The sequence below is a fragment of the Sebastes umbrosus genome, chromosome 16 (genome assembly GCF_015220745.1).
Source record: "Sebastes umbrosus isolate fSebUmb1 chromosome 16, fSebUmb1.pri, whole genome shotgun sequence".
NCBI lineage: Eukaryota > Metazoa > Chordata > Actinopteri > Perciformes > Sebastidae > Sebastes > Sebastes umbrosus.
The window spans coordinates 10,044,787-10,063,083 of NC_051284.1; the positions used below are offsets into that span (position 1 = coordinate 10,044,787).

Here is an 18,297-nt window from a genome sequence, read left to right on the forward strand (position 1 = left end):
TACATCCATTTTGGATGATTCCACACACCTGCAAAGTAGTGTGCCCTGTGTGCGTGGCAAAGTGGACTGGAGCTCAGGGTGGTGGATGGGCGTGCAGCATGTCAAACAGGAGACCAGAATTCGCATCCAGTCACAGACCTGGTACGTGACTGGTCGACCACCTGTTTACTAGAACCTGAGAGCCGCTGGTACCGAGGGAAACCTGTGACGTAGTTAGAAAACACCGCTATTTCATAACCATGAATCTTATATTATTTGTAACATGGCTATATGGAAATAAATAGTTTTTTGAACAAAACTCCCAGTAAACAGACAATATGTAAACAATAAACATGACCAAAACATGGAGAGCGCCTGAGTATATCTTTATAAATAGTATCATAAATGGTGTATTTTTGTGTATTTTCATCAAATGTATAGTTACAGTTGTAGTCAAAGAGTATAGTAGAACACATTCAGTTGCATCATTGTCTGTTGGATCTTGTCTTTAATGGTGACACTGCCTTTGAAATTAAGATTTTACACTAGGTAAGGATGAAAATATATTTTTTTTCCTTTATTGCATCTCCAATATAATCTCCATGATAATATAGTTTAGTTTATTTACAATTTATTTGTATTCCTTAGCTTCTTGCATTTCAAAAGAGACCATATATATATGCTTATAAGCCTTATGGTTGAGGAGCTAGTCCTGATTCATTTTGGGTAGTTAGTTTAGGCGTTTTTTCAGAGGAATAGGGCTAGGGTACGGGAGGTTAATTAACCCTAACCATGATCGTTCCCTGACCTTAACCCTAACCATAACTTAACCATGCACAGTCTTTTCTGTATCCATACTATAGAAGTGCAGATATTACAAAAGGAGAGAATTTTAATAACATCGGCACTGGATATAAAAACACGCATTTCTGGGTTTTGCAGTATTGTCCACTAGAGTTGGATGGTCTGACATGTTGCATGTCTATCCACCAACTCATCCTCCACACCCTTATTTACCCCCTCTTTGCATAAAGGGTTGCACTACCTCCTGCGTACCAAACATTGGCATTGGACGTAAATTGTGAAGCACAGAATCGTCCAATATGAACGTAATTTCAGCATAGCACTGCCCCGTCGATGCTTACGTCAAAGAACGCCAGATATTTTGCAATCCAATCACGCTCCCACAGGTCCAGATTGCGTAATATGATTGCAGTAAAAAAAAAGAAAAAAGATTTTTGGCGCTTTGAAACACAACATGGCTCACGTGCGCCCATCGTTTCCCCACTTTAGACGATGATTTGCAGCTTGAGCCCTACATCATAGCCAGATCACAGCGGGAGCCGTGCAGAAGGTGCAGATGGTATTTCTTCTCCTCTGGCAGGCAGAACGGGCCAGAAATCGAATAAGGAATTCTGAAAGTGTTGGCCCTGAGCGCGCCCGCCGGCCAATCAGCGTAATCCAACCCAGTGGACAGCTATAACCGAGTGTTATTTGTTTTTCATTGCATCGTGTAATTACTCCCCTCCTCCCTGAAGAGAGCCGGGGCCAAGGCAGCTGTGGCTGGGAGGAGAAGAATCAGAGAGATAGATAGATAGATAGACAGACAGATAGATAGATAGATAGATAGTTTAGGGGAACATTTGGTTAGGAGCCAGTGTTTAGAGATCAGGGACTGAGGGAGTATGGAGAGATTGAAGGTGGGGTTGATCTACTGGGAGGGAGTCTTCCTGTGCACATTGGAGAGGCCTCGTTACTCACAGTCGATGAAGCCATCCAAGTCACCTTCTTCTGCACTCTCCGTGCATCGTCCCACCCGCTCATCTCAGCTTGCGCACATCAGCCCATGAGCCAAGAGAGGACCGGGGTGTGGTGAAGCCTGTTGAGAATACACTAACACTAACAGTATGAGACAGCTCGGCTCGAGTCCCTCCTGACACATTATTATTCTCTCGTTAAAACAGCCCCGAGGAAAATCACGATAAATAACTGTACTTTGTCTGATGTGGGTGGATGCGCGGGGTCACGCTGATCAACTGGTCGGTAAAAGAGAAATCCAGGGTGCTGCTGCTGCAGAGCCTTGAGTACGACTAGAGGACGTCACATACACTCTATCGCCGGAAAACAAACTAAAGGTCATCGGAGCTAATCAGTTGCACCATTCCAGCCACCTCGGCCCAGTAATGAGATCATGGAGATCCCCGGTGAAGAATGCCACGCTCAGTCAAGGCCGTTGCGAGACGGGCCGAATGGGCTCCGTGGGCGAAGAAACTACAGGTTGAACTAGAAACATGTGGACAGCTGGCTAATGTAACTGCAGCTGATGTGACTGCAAGCCTGTCTTCACCCCAGCTCGAGGAGTTTCTCTCCTGCCTGGGGGTGGCGGGGGGGAATCCAGATAGGAGAGATAAGTCCATGCAGGGTCGCTGCAAAACACAATGAGGACAGCTCTTTTCATTCAGAGACAGAGAGCAGGACAGGAGATAAGAGTCCTCTTTTCATCGTCCATTTGCGCAGAGGGGATGATGGAGAGACAAAGCTTGATATGAAAGGTGATGGAAGAGGCAAATACAGATACATTTCTCAGGTTTTGTCATCGCGATGGTCACGGATGAGCACATACCAGGTGGCGAGCAGCGCGAGTGAAAGTAGGGGAGAGCAGAAATCGAGGGGGGGGGGGTTGTAATGCAGAACACATGAGAGTGGAGGGATGCGGTCAGAGGGGAACTTTGTCTTTTTACGAGCACATCATTCCATCATTTTTGGTGCGAAAAAATGCAGCTTTTTCCAACATCTCGCATTCGATCCTGCGGCCTCCAGTGGCTAAGAAACCCTAAAACTGTTGTTTTTTTTGTTCTCCGCTGGATGTAAACACTTCCATATGTGTGTAGACTTAAGGAGTGGACCTTATAAGCAACCGCAATTCTCTAAAGGGTGGACGTCCAACAAAACATCTGTGATGATTCATAATCCGAGTCATTATGCATGCAGCGCTGTACACATGGGGATGGATAGTTTGTAAGTGAGGAGATAGAGAAAGAGAGGGGTGCAGTAAAGGGGTGTGGGGATGTGGGTGTGGGGAGGGGGGGGGGGGGGGGGGGGGGGGGGGGGGGGGGGGGGGGGGGGGGGGAGTAGTGCTGGAATGAAAACTCTCTTGTCGACAAAAGTGAAATATCTGAGGCTTGGCCGGGGACCACAGTTCGGGATGGAGAAGTTTATTGTGATACTCTGCGTTGGAGCTGCAGCGCTCCCTCTTTACTCCGGAGCATCGAGTGGTCAGGGATGTGAGGTCCTCATGGCGATTAAAGGCCTACACAAAAGAATACTTTGATTATTTGCACTGGGAGCGTTGTGGTATAAGATGAGGAATGTGACATGATAGTGGGCAGTGTTACTTTGATGGTTTATCTTGGGTGGACGTGCCGCTGAGGAGGGGAGGAAGGAGGATGCAGTTTGATCTGTTTGGAAGGCTGTTCATGAGCAGGTGTAGACGGCGGTGGCCTTGAGTGACAGGTCAGTGAATTGGACCGGGGAAATCTTAGGCCCTCTGATAACAGCTTATTAAGACTACACTCACAACAAACCTTCTGAAAAGCCTTTGTTTTGGCCTTAGGGTCCACACTAAACCAGCTTTTGCATCCTAAAGTAGAGGTGTTTGAAAAAGGTCTCCAGAGTGGATGAATATCGCTTCTAACCCTCTTTGTTATCACTAACTTTACAGTAAATCTCAATACAGTGGATCACACAATAGAGGTATTGGCATTAACCTGTATTCATGTTGTTGGAAGACAACTTAAAGGTCCTGTATGTATTTTTTTTACATGTATAAACATGTTTTAATCATTTTTTATTGCCAATGTGTGAACAGGTTGTAACCTAACCTAAAAAATGTGACCTTCCGCAACTCTCTGGGTTTCCTCTATCAGCCTGTAGACTGCTTTTAATGTGAAGAATCCGGGCCTGTTTTTCCGGGAAAATCCAACGGATGTGACGTCCTGCAGCTTCAGCTCCAGTGTGCAACCATAGCTAATGTTCTGTTAGAACTGGAGTCCGCTAACGCCAACAAACGACTAGCCCCCACCACAACTCAGACTCGAACCCAAACTCTGCGGAAGCACAAAAAAAACAAAGTTATATCTATTGAAGACCGTCTGGTAAAACAGGAATGTGACTGACGTTGGACGAAAACGAGTGTTGTGGGAGCGTGTGTGCACGTGGGAAGTGAGTGGTGAAGTAAGAGAGAGAGAGCGGCGGTGAAACGAGCGAGCAGCTGAGCAGAGGAGAGTTAGTTTAGCTTTGGGAATATCAAGTGAATGTACAGTGGAAGTTGCAGTTTGTGCAGAAATAAATGCTGCAGCTCCTCAAGACCAACAGAGGTTTCCTGTGTCTTGTTTCCCGGCGGCTGAGTGGATTGACAGGGGTTAAATCCGGAGCGAGTAACGTTGTCGACTCCGGCCCAGGAGACCAAAACTACGGTGTCTCTCCTGTGTCTTCTGACCACTGTCGGGAGGCTGAAGCAGGAAAAGTTAACACTACGATCGACATCGGCCAGGCCTTCAATTCATGGAGGAACCTTCGTTTGGTAAGCTAACACTACTGCCAAGCATGTGAAATATATAGTGATACTGTGGTTTTAGCTGACTGATGTTGCTAACATTAATCAACATGATGCTTGTCAATCACGTTCAGTATCGTGTGTCGCCTCACTGTTTTAACCAATGCTCATTCGTGCTACGTAGTGTGAGCACAAGCGCGAGCAACAGGACGCTGACTGTTGTTGACTTAAAGGCCACAGGTGTTACTCTTAATAAGCAATTCCCTTTAACAATCATAAAAGTATTGAATTTGGCTGCATTAAAATACCGTATAGGGGATTGCAGAGAGCAAGAAGGGACAGAAAGGAGGTTTAACCAGGTAACACTTGCTTTTGTTGTTTGCTGACCGAAAGAGGACGAAGAAGATGTGATTTGGCTGTTTGCTTATTGTTCAGGTGTTTCAGTGGTGGACACAGATCTTAACCTGTTGGATGAAGTGTGGATGATGTCAAAGGGCTCTGAAACAATATGCATCTTTATGAACATGGCATGTTAAGATATGCGTTGTTAAGAATCCTTCAGGGTCCCTTCGACCCATTCGGAGCCCCTGACTGGGACTGTTCGCTGCATGATGGATTAAGGCTGCTGTAAATAATCAACTCAAACTCATTTTCATTTCATCTTCAAGAAAACAAAGTTCTGGACTGACTACAAAGCTTGGTTTGGGGTTGCTGCCATATTTGTTAGTTATTAATACCAGACAATAATAATTTGAGAAAAAGAAAGAGGGTCTGGGTGGAACTAGTGGTGTGAGAGGCAAGCAAACATATCCTTAAACATATCTCCATTTAGAACTTTCTGAAAATCAGAAAGTCAGGGTTTTGACTTTGAGGTTGTAGTTTTTGTGGGAGTCAGCAGTCATTAGAGGAACTTGCACCTTAAAGCACTTCTCAGCTGGCTTCAGTATTGAGCCTTTGTGTTTGATTGGTGCGAATACGATTACACTCCACTTGTTTATCATTTATTAAACTCGCCAATGAAAGGCTCATGAATCCACAAGGCGAGATGACAGCGTGTGCACTACAAGGAATGAGGTGGAAAAACAGAATGCCGAGATATTTCGGTTTATGGCTTGATGGTCCGTGTTTGTGAGTGTGTGGACATGTGTTTGTGAGTAAGTGCCCATGTGGGAGGACTGATAATGTATCTGTCGTGTGTGTGTATGATGGTATTGGTATGTGAGGTCGTTGTAGGGAGGAGAGTTCACACGCCCCCGGCTCCCATCACTCTTCGTTTTTCTCCTCAACTTTATCTGCCTCCGTGAAATCTCACCACTTCGAGGGGGAACATGGGGAAATTCCAACCTCGGTCGGTGAAACACTACACAAAAATATTACAGCTCATGTGTACATCTGGAACACAGGCGTGTGTTTAATGCCCCCTCCCTCAGCTTACCCTCTAATGCAGCAAGTAAGTAACACTTAAAGTATGATTGCATATTCCATCTGGGATGTAATGTGGTTTCACTTGGAGCAGTGATTCCCAACCAGGTGTACTGGTACCCGAGGAGTATATATTTGTGTAAATAAGCACACAGGAGACAGCAGCAGGTGTCGTCCCTTATAACAATACTTGCCAGGGGGGCTAGTGCAAAGATTGCGGAGTAGCTCATCTAATTAAAAAAATTAGAAAGGATGATTTGATTAAAAAAATATATAAACAGAGTCATCAATAACACCTGAGCACAGTGTGTGAGTGTGTGAACACCAGTTAGCAAGCGAGCAGAGAAGTTGAAACAGATAAAAGCAATGTATAAATGGTTTCATTATTATATTAAAGGGATTAGTTTGGGTGTTTTGAAGTGGGATTGTATGAGGTACTCATCCATAGTAGGTGTATTACCTACAGTAGATGACGGTTGGCACGCCCGCAGTTTGAAGAAGCAGACAGGAGTTACAGCACAGAAGCAAAGCAATGTACTGCTGTGGACAGGGTCGGCAGCAAAATGTATTGTAGCAACCCAAAAGAAAAACACCTAAAAAGAAATCAACATCAGTTTAAGAGTACGCCATATATAGAATATCTTCACCACGTTACCTTGCGACGAGGAACTGAAGCTGTTGTCTATGCTCTCGCCAAAGCAACCAGACTCCATTGAAAACAGTTACGGTAATTTAAATTCGCAGAACACGGGGGTTGCTAGTCTACCGCTGCCTCGATCCAGTAGTTTGTTTGTGTTATTGTGTGACTTTGGTTAGTTTGGATTCACCAAAGTCACATAATAGCACAAACAAACTACCCCAATCGAGGCAGCGGTAGACCTGCAATCCCTGTGTTCTTCAAAGTTAAAATTACAGTTTTTTTCAATGGAGTCTGGTGGCTTTGGCGAGAGCATAGATGGATACAACGGCTTCAGTTCCTCACCTGAAAGGGCTGTCTGATGGCAAGATAAAGCGGTGAAAATATTCTAAATGTAGCGTACACTTAAACGGATATTGATTTTTTTGGTGGCTGAAATACTTTTCGGTGCTGCTCCCGTCCACAACTGTACATTGCTTTAGTTCCGTACGGTAACTCCTGTGTGCTTCTCCAAACTGGTGGCGTGCCGACCATCATCTACTGCAGGTAATACACTGACTATGGATAAGCACCTCATACAACCCCACTTCAAAACACCTGAACTGTCCCTTTAATATTAGTTAAATACTATCCCGTTTAAAATTAATTTGAATAAACACATTGGTAACATGATTGGATTGTGTCTGGATTGTGTACTGGAGCTGACAGGGCTGTGGGGATATAGCCATATACTGTATATAAGAAGTGGATGTAGTCATCGTAACGTAACCTATTGGTTTGTGGACTGCCGTTTTGAAGCCTCGAGTTCGGCATTTTTGGCCGTCGCCATCTTGTTTTTTTGCAACCAGAAGTTACACGAGAGGGTGGAGCTAAGTACAACCAAACGCTCAATAAGACATTTTCAGGTGACCAAAGGTTACAATTAACTTTGATGAACTGAAAACAAACTGTGAAAGCGTTGACGTTGTAAGACCAGACTGGACAACGCCGTGGTAGCGACCTGTCAATCACAAAGTAGCCACACCCCCTAGAGCATACCCTGCTTCATGGTCTATTTGACTCTAAATGGGACCATAATATACTAAATGAACATCATACTGTATTGAAGAAGACTTGAAACTAGCGATTGAGACCATAAACTCATGTTTACAATGTTTACTGAGGTAATAAATCAAGTGAGAAGTAGGGTCATTTTCTCATAGACTTCTATGCAGTCGGACTTCTTTTTGCAACCAGAGGAGTCGCCCCCTGCTGGCTATTAGAAAGAATGCAAGTTTAAGGCACTTCCGCACTGGCTTCACTTTTCAGACCCTGGAGTTGCCTACCTGGTATATCTGAGAAAAAAGGTTGGGGAACCACTGAATGTCCCACCATCCTCCCACCTAATAAAATCTCCCTCCTCCTCCTTCTGTTGTCTCCACCATTCACACATATATAAACACTCAAAAAATGCATGAATGCTAGAATGCACTCATAGCAGATTTTCACTTTCCTCCAGTCCACCTTTTTTGTTTCTCGGTGGAACCTTTCCACCATGCGAAATCCAATCAGACATGCAGGAGGGCTGCGAGGGGGTGGAGAAAGAAAGTGACAGGGAAATGCAAAAAGAAAGGTCGCGTTTCACGCGGCCATCCATCATTTTTACAGTCGAGGTTGCAGACTTTGGGTTTTGCACGTTTTAGCGGCGTGGAGTGCCTGGTAAAGGGGCGGGAGAGGGTGCCAGGGGAGTGTTCACTTTTAAGATAAACTGGTCTGATGAAAGAGGAGCCCTCGGCCTTGCAGTGGCCCCCATCATCCATCTGGTGATGTCACTTGTGTGAGTGTGTGTGTGTGTGTTGGTGTGTGGAGCTTCAGTCTATTAAGTGACCCTGCAGTAAGGCCTCTGGGAAGTAAGGGGGGGGTTGTCAGGTGGAAGGATGATGCTTCTCGGCTGTCCTCGGCCCCAAACCCATTTGTGTGGTGCGTGCATGCACGTGCACACCGTAAGTATGAAGCGCTTGTCAAAGACGGACCCCACCCATGTTCAGCAGGAACCTGAAACCTCTCAGAACATGGCAGGAGGAAAGGAGATGGAAAGAAGAAAAAGAGTGGAGGAGACATTTAGGGGCCCCCAAGTGCCAGAGGTATCATTACCTTTCCATTTCACTTGATGAAACCCATTTGGCTGGATTAGTTTCACACTCTCAATGGGACCCCGAGGTGAAGGGAGCCTCCCATCAGGATTAGCGAGGTGCAGAGGGCCGCAGACAGCCGGGTGATGAAGAGGAAGAAGAACCTCTGTGCACTGGCTCCGCCTCTCTCCACAACAAAGGGACGCTGCTGGTTTCTGCAGACTAACAGAGGCGGGGCTTCATGCTTGGCAGGCGACAGACGTGTGTGTGTATGTGTGTGTGTGTGTTAACGAGAGAAAGTGTATCTGGACTGAGAGCCAGCCAAGTTGCCAGTCTGAATGAGAATGAAGGACGATGATTGGACTTGCCAAATTGGAGGGGATATTAAATCTAGGAAGCAAAACCACTTGATAATGAGTTTTTGTAGCACTGTGTGTGTGTGTGTGTGTGAGAGAGAGAGTGTGCATGTATAAACTAAGGCATGTGTGCGTGAGTGCATGTGTGTTTGTGTTCACACCTGTGGGCTCTGTCATCTTTGCTCCTAATTATCCGCAGCATAAATCAACGGTGGGTGCGTTGCCATGGCAGCCCGCAGTAGGCAGGGTGCTGGTGATGGTAGAGGGAGAGCGCCAGAGCTATTTCATTAACCTTTAAAGGACTTGGTATTTATTTTAGTAGCAGCACTATGAATATAAATTTGTCATTTTGAAAAGGGAAATGACCAGGTAATAAAAAGACTTTCTCTCTCTCTCTCTTTCTAGGATCTCTCTCCCTCTGCCAGGTTTTTAGCCACACTAGCTGCATGGCTCCAGGGATGATGGCAATGGCGGTCGGTCAGACAGCTTGTCGTTCCAGCGCTTTGGTCCAGACTGAATTATCTCAGCAACTATTGGATGCGTTACCATGCAATTTAATACTTTGATATATTATCCCCATCAGGATTAATTCTAACAACTTTGGTGATCCACTGACTTTTTGCCTAGCACCATCATCAGCTCAAAGTTTCAGTTCATTCAATACTTTGATTTATGACTACATATCAGACTCGACTGTACTTTGTGTGGGGTAATAAGTAATATTAAAGCCACCATTGTGCCTATAAATACAGCCTCATACTGCTGTAGCATGGCTGTAGACATAATCTTGTTCTGAAATACAACAGTACACACTTTTGTAACTGACCATGTGGATTGGGTCGACAATATATATCTCCTGAAATCACTTCACAGTAATACCCATGGTCAGCCGATTAGACTGTTATCAGGTCATTAAAAGTGCATTATCAGTGGTTATCAGCCTCATAGATGTGGGTTAGAAGGGCCCTGCCACCCCCACTAGTAGGTTTTGTCATCTATTCACAAGGGCGATCACCGAAAGAAGGAATAAAAGAAGATGACAGTGCCCTCTAGCGACTGTAATAATTATGACAAGAGCAAAAACGGAAGTCAGGTGCTGTAGTATAAACAATGCCATATGGGGTGGGAGGTCGGGGGCAATGGATAGCACACGGAACACAATACTTTCGGGGGTCGCATCCCGTGTGAAACCAACAACGTGTAGTTGTCTTTATGTTCACAAGTTTCACTTTAACTTTTGAAACACAGTTGTTATAAACCAGAATGCGTTTTTCCACTAAACTTAACTAGTAACTAAACCTAAAGAAGCTGTTTTGTTTGTGTTCACAACGTGACGTTTCATGCCGTTTTAAAACGTGTTAGAACGTGTTGCTTTTTAGTTTCACTTTCACTTTTACAACGTACTAGATGTAGGCGTAGAAGGCCCTATACTGACCCACATCTATGATGCTTATAGCAAGCGATAATGCACATTTAATGGCCTGATAACAGTCGAATCGGGTGCCATGGTTCAGATTAGTTAGGGCATGTAAGCAATGTTGTAATTAAGCAGCAGGACTGCTTTGTGGCAATTCTGGATCAACAGAATCTTTGCATTTATGCGATGAAGTGCCTTGATTTGTCAATTACTTGTTTAATTCACTGGGTTAGCCAAAAACGGGTGTTTCCCTATGGTTATTTGATATATGAACAGCTTCTCAATTGAATTTTAAAAATAGATCTATTATATACTATAAAATATATTTCGGCATCACAATATAAAATGACATATATCATGATAGAAGAATGCTCTGGTCAGTGGGCGGTGCTCGGTTATGTCTCGACTGTTTTTGGGATCAGCGCTGCCTATAGTTTGACTGTTTGATCAGAGTTCGCGAGCAGCTGCTCAGAGACAATTTCAACAAAAATGTAGCTGTCTTACTGTTGTTTCGTATCCACTCCTAGAATTGTGAGGCTTTGTGCTTTTAAACAGTGGAGAGTTTGTTGAGGTTGAATGAGGATTAAACAGGATGCCATCCCAAATAAGATAATAACCTCCATACCAGCCTGCTTTCAATGCCTGTTCAGTGTTCCCTGAGAAAACTAATGGAAATGACTCTCACACAACCATCTGAAAAGGATTGAGAAACTTGTCTTGTGAGATGCTCTGCCAACGCAGTCATGTGTTGTTAGTTAACTTACATACTGTATAGCTGCATGCAAAATCTTTAAGTTGAATTCCTTTAGACAGAACATGTGCTCAGCCGTGGACTGAGGCCAGTCAACAATCACTGCATCCTGTGCTGTCGAGGAGAAAAAAAAGAAATCAGAGGCATGGAGCCTTATAAAACACACCTGAGGTTCATCATTGAATGTGTAAAACTGAAAATGTATCGCCATAAAAAATAATAGTAGCCGTAACATCTTACCTCTGCAGAGTTCTTTTATGGACATATCTGATTCTCCTGTCTGGAAAGAACATCACCAGGAACAGACAAAAGGCTGACGTTTGCAGTAGCAGCCCTCGGGGGCAACAAGGACGACGTACTGTTGAAGGGTCTCTTTGTGTGCTGGGATCATGGGTGTTTTGGCTGCCATTCGCTGGTTAAAAAAGAGCATCCTCCAGATGCCTCAGCAGTAAGCGAAGCCTCTGTTAACCACTGGTAATTCGATTGTGCCACATGATTTCTTGGTGAGTAATCCACGAATGGGCACTCAGTGAAAACAGCTTGGCATCCAGGCCTAATGAGCCAGAGGAATGGGGGAGGAGGGGGGGAAGGTGACGGAGAGGGGGCAAATGAGAGACCAGAGGGGGGTGGAGGGGGAGATGTGGTGCAGTACAGGCTGAAAGTGAAGAAAAGAATGCGACAAAAAGAAGTAGAATAAAAAAACAGCTGATTCACATCAATGCGGCCTGCGGAAGGAATCACATCAGTGGCTGAGTCAAAGAACTAAATCAAATACTTTCGTGATGAAACTTCGGTGTTGTTTTTTCATGGATGTGATGCAACACATTGGCTTTGAAAAATCCGAGCAGATGAGACACGCACACTCGCCCCAGCATGAGACGTTAACTGACAAAAAGCATGCACACACGGCATGTGTAGAGCTGTAAATCTCTGTGTGGATCTGGATTGTTTCAAGCTAAGAGAAGAAAGTGCTTTCGGAGGCGGCCAAGTGATGACACTCCCTCCTTCATGGTTCCTCTCCAGGCGCATTCAGAGCCTGACGAAGAGGAAACAGAAGTATAGGGTGTGGAATCCTATGGAAATTGTGTTGACTACTCCAAATATACCTTGATTGAGTCCCGTGAGGGCCCGCAATCCTGACCGACTTTACCGTCTTTCAGAGGCTGTAGCAGGTTCAGTTTTAGAGTGAATGTATATATATCATATGAGACAAGAAAACCTAAGCAATCAATTGGTACCAACCATGTCATGCTGGCTTGTCGGGAAGGAGGATAAATAACGCTCCAAATTTAGACTCAATTTTGGCGAGGAAAAACTGGCATGGCCATATTCAAAGGGGTTCCTTGACCTCTGACCTCAAGATATGTGAATGACAATGGGTTCTATGGGTAACCATAAGTCTCCCCTTTACAAACATGCCCACTTTATGATAATCACATGCAGTTTTGGGCAAAAAACATGGAGTTATTTGAATGTAGTATAAATGTGTTATTTTTGCCTATTCTAAAAATGGTTTGTTTGAATATTTCTGCATACTGGGGTTCCTAAACAGTTTTGAATTACATAAACTGGGTATCACTGTAAAGCTGAGACGCTTGTGGATGCAATGAGCCCAACTCTACTCATGTGTGATGATGTTAGTCCCCATAGCTATTTCATTGTAGTGAGACAATTCTTTTTAATTTGACCTCACTGTATAAAATGACCTGTGGTGACCTCTAGGATAATCACAGCCTCATGAAACTATACAACCACAAACTAGAGACCTAGGGCATTCAGAGGATGGATGGCTTTCCTAGGTAGATTGACAATAAGGGGGTTTCTGAGCAGTTTCCAGAACAGAAGTGCTCGCCATCCAATGGCCTAAAAATGCAATTCTTGCAGAAATCTCTAAATGTCAAAGGTTTTTTCTATGGTGCTCCTCAAAGTCTTGGTGTCTTAATGTGATATTTTGGAGGTATAATTGATCATTTTTATCAATTCTCGAGTGGTAAAAAATTGTTAAATTTCGCACCAAATCTATGTAACAAATGGTATCAACCAAAAAAAATTGCTGCAACAACTTATGATACATAATAGAGCATGGGGATGACCATCATATACTTCTATCATAACATTCTCAGCCCTTATACACTTTCACAATTTATTTCAATTGATTAATTAATTAATTAATTCATGTTTATTTCTGAATAATGACTAGAAGAACTTGACTGACAGTGCTGAGCTGTATCTAAAATGAATCTTCAGGTTCCCAGCTTTCAGTTGATGCCACTTTGACACCACTTTGATGTGACATATACTGACCTGCTATCTCCCCCTAAAGACCCCCTGTTCCAACCCTAAAAAGACAAAACTATTGAGGGTCTTAGAGGGTTAATTGATTCAATATTATTGATAGAAACTCATCTCAAACACATCAAAAGACAGACTTTCTTCCACCAAAGGAGACAGAGATGTGTGATGGAAGGGAACCCTGACTGAACTCATAGTGACTTAGTAACAACAATGACAGGATTCCCAGTGACGGTTCTTTCGAATCCAAGTTCATTTTCCTTGCGATCGCTCCAGGGCTGTATGGAAGAATACAGGGGGGGGGTGGGTGGTGCTAATTTGTACCCACTGTTACACGAAAATGTGCGACTCCAAAATGGACCAGAGGAGAGGAAAGAAAGGCACAGTTTCCATAGTAACCGTTTTCAGACTAAGTGGTTATCTTCGCTCGCTCTCGGTTTTCTGTTGATTTGCTCTCTTTTTCTCCATTTCTCTCACAGTTTCCTCTTTTTTTGGGGGGGGGGGGAATAAATCAACCGCCAGCGAGTTCAGTAAATAAGCAGTGCAAAGGTGGGAATTGGACTGCATTCATTAAAATTTAAAGAGAAGAGACGAGAGGAGGATCGGGACTCGCACACAAAAAAAGAGAACAGAATCAAAAAACGTAGATACACAATGAAACAAATAAAGAAAATTCCTAATCCAGACACACACCTGGAAAAAAAAGCTTTCAGTGGCACAAATATAGAGGGGCGACATGGCACAACTAAATCTCGACATGCAACGGCACCACTATTCCTGCCCTATATTTCATATTTAATCTGCTGTGCTGGAGGATTTCTTGGCCCAGTGCGCTGTGTAATCTTGTCGTGGGGCAGATGGCACACTCGCAGTGTCAATCGGATCCCCTGGATTGGGTCGGTGGAGGAGGAGAGTTCTCCAGGGGTCGCCAGCCGCCGCCGCTGCGCCAGGATCAGCATGTTTGGCTGACCAGCGGCAGCATCAGCAGCAGACAGTCCCTTCACCTTTTTTTTCCAGGCTAAGCCCAGACCTAGAAATGACTTTCAGCAGAGGGGTTTGACATTGGACACAATTGCAGGCTAGGATTAGGATTAGCCCAGGATTCGTTGTAACAGGTCTGTCTTGTTCCCTTTTCCTTCTCACACAAACACACCTCATAGATTCTCCCTATCTCTTTTACACACATTTACGCTGCTGTTTTGCAGCTCGCTGCTTGCCCGAGGACAGATTCAGTTTCCAGTCCAGACAGAGGAGGAGATGAAGTCTTGGTGGCCACGTGCCAACATCTTGTGCCAACTAAGGAGCTCTTGTTATGGGAAAGGAGTTTAGCTACAGATGTTATTTGCCTATAGCAAATGTCAGCAGTGTGAAAAGAGATGAACATGTGCACATGCTAAATGCTAACCTCAGCATGCTAACATGATATGATGAAAATGTTAATATAAAGTTCAATATGTTAATCCTCTTAGTTTAGCCAGTTAGCATGATAATATTTGCTAATTAGCACCGCTGGGCAACTCCAGGGTCTGAAAAGTGAAGCCAATGCAGAAGTGCCTTAAACTTGCGTTCTTTCTAACAGCCAGCAGGGGGCGACTCCTCTGGTTGCAAAAAGAAGTCTGATTGTATAGAAGTCTATGAGAAAATGAGCCTACTTCTCACTTGATTTATTACCTCAGTAAACATTGTAAACATGAGTTTATGGTCTCAATCACTAGTTTCAAGTCTTCTTCAATACAGCATGATGTTCATTTAGTAAATTATGGTCCCATTTAGTGTCAAATAGACCATAAAGCAGGTTCAAGGCGTGGCTACCTTGTGAGTGACAGGTCGCTACCAAGGCGATGTCCGGTCTGGGAGTTGTCTGTGTTTTTGTCGTAGAACTTTAACCTTTTCACAGTGTGTTTTTAGTTCATGAAAGTTAATTGTAACGTTTTTGGTCATCTAAAAGTGTCTTAATCAGCATTCGGTTGTACTTAGCTCCACCCTCTCGTGTCACTTGTGGTTGCAAATAACCAAGATGGCCAAAAGCAAAGATGTCGATGGCCAAAAATCAAGATGGCGACGGCCAAAATGTTGAACTCAAAGCCTCAAAACGGCAGTCCCCAAACCAATGGGTGACATCACGGTGACTGTGTCCACTTCTTATATACAGTCTATGATTAGAATTGAACACTTTCTGGGAATGCCATTAGTTTTGTAGACATTTGGTCATGAACAAAAGTATTGAATGCATTGAAATTTTGACATGATGACGGCACGAGATGAAAGGTTAAGGGATCATCGAAGTGATTATAATTCATCCTGAGGGGGGAAATTACCTAATCTCATGGTAATTCATCTATGGCTGTTAAATGAAAAGTTCATAATTTTTTAGAAATACAATCCTGGCTCTGTCCGAAGGTGACAAAATCTGCCTTGGGGTCCCTGAGGGAGTTCCAGGGGGTCCCCCCAAAAATGGGAAATGGTTTATTTTCACTATTTCATTCACTATAAAAATGAGCCCAATGCGAGTCATAAGAGTGACTTATAGTTTTCACTTCCTCCATGGTTATTTCCTGAACTGTAGTTGACCTTAATCATATCTAACAACCAAAATCTTTTTAGACGGAGGTTCCTGAAGCGAAATCTTATCAAATGGGGGTCTGTGACCTATGTGTATCAATTTAGGGGTCATGACAGGAAAAAGGTTGAGAACCACTGGCTTATTTCATACAAAAACAAAAGTGTAAAAATGATAAATCATTGTTTTACATGGGGGTTACGTGCTAGACTATTTCATGGTCAGGATCGGTAGCTCGGCAACCATCAGGGACTACAGGAGATTAATGGTCCCAAGCAAGAAACAGTCAAATAAATGAGACGCGACATGGACCAACCGACTAATCGACTGACATGGCCATCCATAGAGCCAAGCTGCACTCATGACTAAAAAGTATAAAAAGTATGGAAAAATGAATAACAGTATGCCCAGAAAAACATGAAAATGATGAAAAATGGGCAGAAAAATCCCATCACTGGTCTATTTTTAAACTTAGTCCAACAGGAGTCCTCAGCAGACCCTTAGCCTCGTCTCCAGGGAGCATTCTGCAGAGCTTTGCCTCTTGGATGCTACAATTTACAAGGCAGATTTATGTAAGTCTAGCTAGTGTCGGCCTCACTCCCGTGAAGTTTTGACAGTCTAATTTGCATGGCTGCAGACAGTCAAACTTGGCTCGGCCTCGCCTCTCCTCCAGCACCAAAACAATCTCACCTTCAATTACCAGACATCAGATGAGATGAGGGAGTGTGTGGTCCTCTGATAGGCCGGGGAGGAAGGGAGGGAGAGAGAGAGATGAATGGGTCCGCTGGTGTCCCGGAGCAGTGGAGAAGAATGAGAATAAATGAATGAATGGGACAGTAATGAAAAGAGGAGGAGGTGGAGGGACGAAGGGACAGAGGGGAACAGGACATTCGGAGTGGTTGGTCCCGCTGTTAAAAGAATTGGAAAAAGAGGACAAAATGAGTCGCAGGCTGAGGGCTGCATTTGCAATTGTGTCCATTGGGTTCATCGGGAAACAGGTGGGTTTTGAAGAAACTTTAGGAGTTTTTAAAGTCCTACCCCACTTTGAAATAGCACACACATCACACATCCACCCCAGGAACCTGCTAAATAATTTAAAGCAAATCTGAATGTGATATTTCAGCAGGTTAAAGAGTATGCTTGTCAGTAACTGTTGCTTAAGCAAGGACATTTAAAAAATAACATCTGATAAGATTGGGAAGGACACATGGTGCCTTCAAATGAAACATGTGAACTTGTGTTTACAACATGGGAAGTCGTGTATCAATATGCTTGGTGGTTAAGTCGTGAGAACACCGCTGCTAAGCAATGGCAATATTAACGTTACTGTCGGCATCTAAAAGACACAGAGGATAACAATTTAGCAAGCCAGCAAGTGGGTAACATAATGCAGGAAATGTAAAGGCATTATGACAGAGGAAAAAGACGAGGCTGTTGGGAATATCAACATTTTCCTCAGACCTATTTCCTCAGGAAACCAATAAACCACTAAAATCACAATATATTAACTTATTATGCACCAAAAAATGATCTTCCAAGGCCTCCTCCATTTCTCACAACGTCAACAAACACGTCACAAGTCGTGAACTCTGAGCTTTCATGAAACTTTCCACTTACGAGGTTGTGAATACCACAAGAGGGGGGCGTTCTAATGGACTCTTCTTGTGAACACGGTAAACACGACCCCATTTGAAGGCACCAACATTTTTCTGAATTAACCAGCTCATTCTACGTGATTTTATTCCGATTTGTCCGTATTTTAGGTGAACAATCCAACAAAAATTACAAACAAAAGTTACAAATTCCCCTAACAGTGCCTCTCATTACATCTTGATTGTTTAAAACTTGTGGTTTAGGGAGTTGTGTGCTGGCCCTTTCCTTGGCCAGGAGCAGGGACTTCCTAAAGCCTTTGGATAGAGCCAGGCTAGCTGTTTCCAGTCTTTATGCTAAGCTAAGCTAACTGGCTGTTGGCTATAGCTTCATATTTACAAACATAAGAGTGATATCAATCTTCTCAGTTAACTCTCAGCAAGAAAGTTAAAGCAGCACTGGGTAGAATTTGATTAAAAAAAGTTATTTTTATAAAACGGTCACTATATCCTGACAGTAGTGCATGAGACAGGTAATCTGAAGGAAAAAAATGTTGTCCTCCGGTGCTCCTAATGGCATCTACAAGATTTCACAGACCGGAGGAAAACAACCAGTCAGAGCCGAGGT

General features: G+C 43.8%; 1 long non-coding RNA gene across 1 annotated transcript in view; it reads right to left on the bottom strand.

Moving 5' to 3' along the window:
• Positions 1–11,762, bottom strand: part of LOC119475084 — a 71,067-nt gene extending 59,305 nt beyond the window's left edge. The window contains exon 1 of the long non-coding RNA XR_005203719.1: positions 11,242–11,762. This is a non-coding gene — a long non-coding RNA (uncharacterized LOC119475084). The remainder of the gene's footprint in view (positions 1–11,241) is intronic.
• Between the last annotated feature and the right edge of the window lie 6,535 nt (positions 11,763–18,297).